Raw genomic sequence first — 5,901 nt, 5'->3', positions numbered from 1 at the left:
TTTCTTTTGTTTTCCCCTCCCCTTTTTTTTTTTTTTTTGCCTCCCCCCCCCCCCCCAACCCAGCCCTCCTCCTCCTCTTTTTCACTCCCCCTCTGTCTCACATCTCTCGGGCGCCTCTCCGAGTCCATGTGCGCACCCTGCCCATTAAATTACAGTCCTCTCTAATAAAAGGTTGAACTTTCTTTACCCACTCATGTGGATGAAGAATCTGCCAGTTTCCCGCTGTTCCAAATTCCTGCCTTGAAATATTGAAATATTTTAAATTGTATGGTCACGTCGCGACCACAAAGATCAGTGTGGATTTTATATACGTTTTTTTTAAATGTATTTATACATTTTACTGTGAAGAAATAAAAAAAAATGACCCATTCTCTGCAAGCTTTGCAACATGTTCCCATTTCGTTTCAGGATTTAACTGGACCACTCCGGCACATGTACACATATCTCTACATGCTCAAAGTTAACCTTCCACACTTTCAGATTAAAAGTAACTTCTGAAAATAACATTCACGCAGGTGTTGAATATAATTTATAATAAGCCCACATGTCTGTATTATTTTTTTTTAGTATTGGTCTGATGCAATATTCTTATTTGAAATGTTGGGTTTTTAATAGTGGCAAGTGGAAAATCAACATAATTAACAGAAAAAAGGCTTTCAAACATCAATCTTTGTATCAAAACACGACATTTAAAATTAGAATTTTACATCAGATCAGTAATAATAATGAAAACTGTAATACAGTAATGTAAGTTTAATATATAATCTACATAAGGTATTTAATTTGGTAATAAAGTTCCTGAACTATATTTGATGTGTATTGATGATTTTGACGATGGCACTCGTCAAAATGTAATGTTTGTCACCGGTTTCTCAATTGTTGCCTATATGTTGTTTTTATGAGACTTTGTCCTTGTGTTTTTTATGATGTAAAGCACGTTGAACTGCATGGGTGCTTACATGTACTATACTGTGTAGTCATGGACTGTATCGCGTTGATACGCCTCATAAAAGTCCAACAATAAACGACAAGGTTGGTTGTAACTAAGCAAAAAGTGGAAAACTTCATGAGACGTGAATACTTTGGAAACTCTTCATAGCCAGACCAGTGAAAGCGTTGCTGAGCGTCACGTGTTCACACAGCTGAACCCACTCTGAACCTGCCGGTTCCAGCTTACTCCCTTACATCTCCACTCCCTACACACCGGTGCCATTACGTCCCGGCCTTCCAATAAATTAAACCCATTTACTCTTCTGAATTATGTTATGCTTATTGATGCTCGTATAATTTAATTTCACGCAAACTCCATTAAAGATGATGCTCTCTGTCACAGCGCGGCGCTTCCAGGAGGAGGGAATCTAATCGGGTTATAATGGATCAGAGACATGCATTACAGTGAAGATACGCACACAAACACGTGGCCCAACACGCACCCTCGTGTGCGCGCCAGTTGTCATCTTAATAATGCAAACTCGAGCAAACAGATCAATGATCGCAGCAATGATGCTGTCAAACTGCACTAAGTGACAGGAAGCTTTCAGAGCTCGCTATCAAAAGGAAGCAATCTCTGGGGGGTTGCACTGTTCCCCGGCCCTGCTGGGAAATAAATATGTCACCTCTTCGGTACGTCTTCATCAATATTTGCTCATGCGCTCAGAGGCACTAAATTAAAGAACCCTAGACATTAAACACCTGATTCAAATATTTGCGTCGCATATTAAATTATTACGGTGCGCCACTTTCACGAGGCGTACCAACATCTGAATTTAATCGCCGTTTAGGGTTTGAGTAATAATCAACCTGACATGTTTTTCAAAAGTGGCTCTTTGGACTCATCCAATAATACTTAATAGCTGCCAGTTAATAAAAAACATTCAGGCTTTTTTTTTTTTTTTTTGGCAAATATGAAATGTGTTTAGTTGTATGTAATGGTTTGACTTCAGTTGACCGTGGCTGAGCAAAAGCGTAATCACTTACCAGCACCCTTTCTGTTGCAAAGTTTTCTCTATGGCTACTTCTTAAAGCTGCTTTTATAAAATAAAATGTTTTTTTTTTTTGCATACTAGTTAAAACTATTGCCATACAGAACATGAGACAGATAATCAGTGAAAAGATGCAACGCTCCTGACCAAAAACAACCAATCAGAGCCAGGAGGAGGATCTTGTCGCTGTCAGTCAACCTTGTGAACGTGCTGCTAAATGTGCTAATGGTAGAGAAAGAACTCACTGCTACAGGAAAATCATTTATCTGTGGCCATGCTAACTAGCCTTAGCATTCACTACAGACTCTGCCTTACCAGAAGAAGCTGTTTCATACCACAGAGCAAGAGGGGGAGGAGGCGAGGTAAGCAGCACGCAAATGGGTATGATTGGCAGCGCTAAGACCCGCCTCCTGGCTCTGATTGGTTGTTTCTCGTTAGCACTGGGAGAAGGCAGAGGAACTTGTTTTTTCCCACAGATTATGGGTTTCGTACCATACTCTAATGACATAGTGACAGTATTGATGAATATGTAAAAAAATATTTTTATAAAAGTTACATGGCAGCTTTAACTTTGAGTATTCATATCATTACATCCGCACTGATCACAGGAAACAGTTCGTTAAAAATTTTCCACAGGTCAAAAGTTTTGCATTAAAATACCAGCCACTTCATATTTTACTGCCATTCAAGAATTCAACGTCGTGTTGCTCGTTTTTTGTTTTAAAAGAGGGGACTAATGCTGTTTTCTCTTTTATCTCAGAAGAAAGAAACTGAATCCACAGCTGCAGCTGTTCGGGCTCATCATATTCCGCGTTTCTTAAAATCGCTGCTTAGTGTTCTTTTTTTTTTTTTTGAGTCTGTTAAACAATGCGAAGCTGTCAATGAGATCATATATCCAAAGTCCTTCTTTTGTTTTTGTTTTTTCTGCACCCTAAAATGCGGGTTATTCATCCCGTATCGGCGACCTGCCCACTGACTCATCATGCAACAGATAAAACGTAATAATTACAGCAATTAGCGACCCCATTTGACAATTCTGACATCCTGGAGTTTCACATCAGCCGTTCCTGACTCACTGCCCCCAACCATAATCTTCCAAAACACGGTTTTCCTTTCCCTCTGTCACGACAGCGAGTAAAGGCTTAGTCACAGAGCGATAAAAAAACAGGAGAAAAATAACCAATTTGTATAGTTTTCAATTATTTTTTTCCTCTTCTTCCACTTTCCTCATTCACTCAATAATAAATAAATATATCGTCATCTATATCAGGGAAGGGGAAAATAACGGCGTACAGTTAGACGGTAAAGACAGACTTTGTAGCCTGAGCTCCATTTTTCTCCCGCTTCCCCCTGCCTCAGAAAGTGACAGGCTTATAAAGAACACGTTTATCCCACAGTTCCCTATAAGCCATTTGTCAGGCCTGAGTTTGAGTTTATCAAGGGCCTGTAATAAGCTCCATGTAGCCCAGGTCCGCCGTGGCTTTGTCTTCATTTACCTGCCTGTACATGTGCTGTATTCAGGATTAATTTGCCGCTTTGATGTATTAAAAAGAGCCGCGGGATTTTCAGTGGCATGCTCCCCAAGGTGGACGCCTTTAAAAGGAGGTTTTTCTTCATTCCAGCACTTAGGTTTATTACAGATCCCCAGACTTGTCCAATTTTGAAGAAATATGCCCCCAAAATAGCAGGATAATTTTTTTTCTTCCCCCCCCCCCCCCACATCCCCCGCCCCCTCGTGGTGATTCCTGTACAGGAAAACCCAACATGGCAACCGGCCGAAACTTTTACGAGACCTGAGCGGTGGGGGTTGCGTAACGGAGGAAAAATACTTGCTTTAGTTTTGAAATGCAGGAGGAAAAGGAATTGTCTCGAGTGGGTTATGTCGGTGTGTCATCTCCATCGTCCTTATTGCATGTTGCGTGTGTCTCCCCCTCCCCCCTCCCCCCGTGGAAATGATATTTGTAATTATGGCCTTTCATTATGACTGCAATAACAGACGCTTGGATGACTAAACAAGCAGCAATCCAAACATCCACTTATCTGTGTACATCTCCCGCAAAAAAGTTTACAAAATTTGAAAACAAAAACAGGGGGAGTAATGTCCATAACCCAAATGTGATGACACATCAAACTGCTCACCAAACAAAGCTGCTCTGTCATATACTTCCTGTTGTTTTATTTGCCTAATCCAGTGTTTATACGAAGTGGACACAAAGACGGAGGGGGGGGTGGCTTGTAGCACTCGCTACGTGAAAAGGTCTACTAAATGTCTCCCATTTCTGCTTCCCTCTTCAGACATGTGTAACATTAAGGAACACATCCATCCATCTTTTTCATTTTCCTTTTTTTCCAGAGATTCATCCGTCCTCATGCAGTCTTCCACCAAACATTCCCACTGGCCAAACTAATTTTTCGTTTCCTCTTCATGACGGTACTGAAAGTTGTGCAAGCCGATTTCTTCCACTCAAAATATTCTGCAACAGCCTTGGTAAGTTTTCTATGTACAGAGGAAGAGTATGGTTATATTTTAATAAAGATCGCAGGTCACGATGCTGATGATATTTATTGCTCACCTGTCGGGTTCATGAGTGAGAGTAGTGAGCGACAAATAATAATTATGTTCCTTGTTTCAAACTTGCAAGGACTGTGATGGGATTTCATGTCGAGATCTCACGAGACAAAGAGGTTAGGATTTTTTCAGATTGAACTACAGTTTGTCTCACAACCTAAATTTGCCAGGCGAGATATGAAGGCAGGAACTTTAAGCTACAAACCCAGAAGAAAACCCTCAAAGTAGTTCCTAGCGTTAACCCCCGTGCTGACAGATGGGGCGTTCAAATGTCCGAGAAGTTGGAGTTTAAAACCAGAAATGATTAGAGTTGATTAGAGCGTAGACTTACTACACTTACTACTTGAAATGATCACCGAAAATTGAGTAATTCATGAAATCGTGTCTTTGTTTTCACAAACTGGCTGACTTACTGACTGAGGGGGTTTTCACACCTCGTCGTCCAGTAGACTCGGTTTGACTGGGGACCAAAATTCCTTCTTTCATCTGGTGTCGTTCGCTTTCACACAGCATTGCCTGAAAATGGAAATACCTTCTATTCGTTCAACATGATCTTGAATACACTATAAAGGAAATAAGTCTGTAAAAATATAGAACATCAATGCAAAACATATTGAACCCTGCTAACTCTTGTCTTGGGGAAACACAGCAAGCAGGTGGAAACAGAATTTTTCCATCGATGTAGGCAACTTCAACTTCAGAAAATATGTCCATCATGTAAGTCAAGACCTTTGAGAGAGAAACTGTTCAATTGCAATTGCCTTAAAAAACAGTATTCACACAAATCGACGAGCAGACACNTTGGCTCAGGCATTCACTCTCAATCCCATTTAAACTAGAGCTACACATTTACAATCTTAAAACTGTTATGATCGTAAATATTGCCAATCTTAACATTACAATTAAAAAAATTAAAAATCATAGAGATTCTACAGTCTAACCGTGATAATCAAGATGCAGAGAGAGAGAGAAAACATCGAATCTGAACCGAGGCGAGACGTTTGCGCCGCTTCATTTTTACTCAGCTCTCAGGTGGAACCCTCTGCATGAACCTCCTAGCAGGTCATCAATAACCGGCGCATATCTGCATCTAAGAACCATTAGCTCATCTGCCACAGCGGGTCAGTGTCAATACGCCTGGCATGCTCTCACTTAACAGATGTTGCGTGTTGTCCAACGCACCCACGTGCCTTGCTTTATCCTTAATGCACCGGTGGACACAGATGCACGTCGCTATGGCAACCCTATTCATCTGCAAATCTCACCGGAAACGCACTGAATCCCCGCTCCCCCCCCCCCCCCCCACAACCCCCCCCCCCCCCCCCCCCCCCCCCCCCCCGCCCCCACCCC

At 41.4% G+C, this 5,901-nt stretch overlaps 2 long non-coding RNA genes across 4 annotated transcripts in view; one reads left to right on the top strand and one right to left on the bottom strand.

Moving 5' to 3' along the window:
• The window catches only part of LOC106936952 (uncharacterized), a 44,750-nt gene that overhangs the window by 11,741 nt on the left and 27,108 nt on the right, over positions 1-5,901 (bottom strand). The gene's annotated exons all lie outside the window — the stretch shown is intronic.
• The window catches only part of LOC106936951 (uncharacterized), a 56,470-nt gene that overhangs the window by 32,984 nt on the left and 17,585 nt on the right, over positions 1-5,901 (top strand). For all 3 annotated transcript variants that reach the window (XR_001422271.1, XR_001422270.1, XR_001422269.1), the window contains exon 3: positions 4,336-4,470. This is a non-coding gene — a long non-coding RNA (uncharacterized LOC106936951). The remainder of the gene's footprint in view (positions 1-4,335; positions 4,471-5,901) is intronic.

Source organism: Poecilia latipinna, unplaced genomic scaffold, assembly GCF_001443285.1.
Source record: "Poecilia latipinna isolate Pla-1442-1.1 unplaced genomic scaffold, P_latipinna-1.0 Scaffold2248, whole genome shotgun sequence".
NCBI classification, from domain to species: Eukaryota; Metazoa; Chordata; class Actinopteri; order Cyprinodontiformes; family Poeciliidae; genus Poecilia; species Poecilia latipinna.
Note: the sequence above shows the minus strand (reverse complement) of the source record. Positions and strands in the feature narration are given on the sequence as shown.